This window comes from Aplysia californica, unplaced genomic scaffold (assembly GCF_000002075.1).
Source record: "Aplysia californica isolate F4 #8 unplaced genomic scaffold, AplCal3.0 scaffold00005, whole genome shotgun sequence".
NCBI lineage: Eukaryota > Metazoa > Mollusca > Gastropoda > Aplysiida > Aplysiidae > Aplysia > Aplysia californica.
In genome coordinates this window covers 1,550,099-1,551,575 of record NW_004797275.1, presented here as the reverse complement: position 1 = coordinate 1,551,575, position 1,477 = coordinate 1,550,099, and the positions used below count along the sequence as shown (strand labels likewise).

General features: G+C 44.1%; 1 long non-coding RNA gene across 1 annotated transcript in view; it reads left to right on the top strand.

Moving 5' to 3' along the window:
* The window catches only part of LOC118477399, a 10,249-nt gene extending 9,916 nt beyond the window's left edge, over nt 1–333 (top strand). The window contains exon 2 of the long non-coding RNA XR_004858347.1: nt 248–333. This is a non-coding gene — a long non-coding RNA (uncharacterized LOC118477399). The remainder of the gene's footprint in view (nt 1–247) is intronic.
* The last annotated feature ends 1,144 nt before the right edge of the window (nt 334–1,477 follow it).

Sequence of the window (1,477 nt, the reverse complement as noted above, 5' to 3'; positions counted from 1 at the left end):
TATCTAGCTCTCAACCACCGTCTCCGTAACATGCTCATCCTCCACACGCACCGTTCCATAATCCATCCCCTACTGATTCGTTTCCAGAGCCAAAGCAGACTTCATGATAGATACAACCCAGCGCACATCATCAACTGATAGCGCGTGCTTACCATGAAATATGAGATGCTCATAAGAATATTATTCTCTTTAAAACATCAGGCAGTGGATTTGCGTTTTATTTTCCCCTTCTAGTCTACTTCTCTAGCCATTCCGGGAAGTAGACGGACGATTTCCATTCCAGAGCCGAAGGAATCGGCAAGGCGACTAAAAGGGATGATCCAGAGACGAAAACTGTGTAAAAAAAGAGACAGAATCCAACAGCGGGTTCAGTAAGTTGGCTTAACTGGAGGATAACCATTAATTTCAGCTTCTGCAGTTTTCATGAAGAAAACGCTTAAATATCGCAGACGCCTTCGTAGTTAAAAAGCCACATACGTTTACCCCCTCAGGATTTGTGAGAGAATCGCAGTACTAAAAGCTTTATTTCCTGTTATCTGGTTGACAAGCCTGAGGTCTGCTTGCGTTTTTCTTGTCTGGCTACATCCGAGGGAAAATGGACTGTTATGTTTATTATCCTGTGGTGTCCGTTGTTGGCACCATTCCTCACTGTCAGTCTGTCCTCCCCTCCGTCTCCCTCCCTATTTCTAGCGCACGCTTCAGAAAGGAAAAGGTGAAAAGTATCCAAGACAAAGCATGGAGAAAGAAAGGAATGAAAACAACCGTTGCAGTGAAAACAAACAAACAAACCAAAACAAAATACAGCCAAGACTCTCCTACCCAACATGAAAGGAAATAAAAAGATACGTTAAAAATAGTAACTTTCACGTCTCCCACTCCTTCGCTTCGATTTGAACAACATTCGCCTACAGCTACAAATACAAATCGCATTAATAAAGGATAGAAGAACACACACACTCACCCATAGACTGAACAAACAAACACTGTTCACGAGAAAACGAAAGTGAAAAGATGAACATTGAAAAGGAGATGTGTTAGGATTTTCAGTGGGATGGAAACACATTTATTTCCTTTCTGTGAACCATAGTTCATAATGACGAATTAGAATCCTTCCTTGCCCTTTGCTTGTTTTCGTACATTCATGCGCATCCATGACTGTTTATCCAAAGAGCATTTAAATTCTCCGACGGACTGGAGTCGCGACACTAATGTATTTTTCATACGACGCATCAACGACTCTTTGCAGCCCGGAGCGGGCAACTGTTTACCTGTCTTTCTACCCGTCTCAACACATACACACTCACACTTGCTCACACACGCGCACAAACACCAACAACACCCCCCCTCTCTCTCTCACGCGCACAAACACCAACAACACCCCCCCTCTCTCTCTGTCTTTCTCTTTATCTGTCCATGTCTCTGTTTCCCCCCTCTCTCCTTTTCCCTCCCCCATCCCCCATTCCCCCCCTCTCTCTCT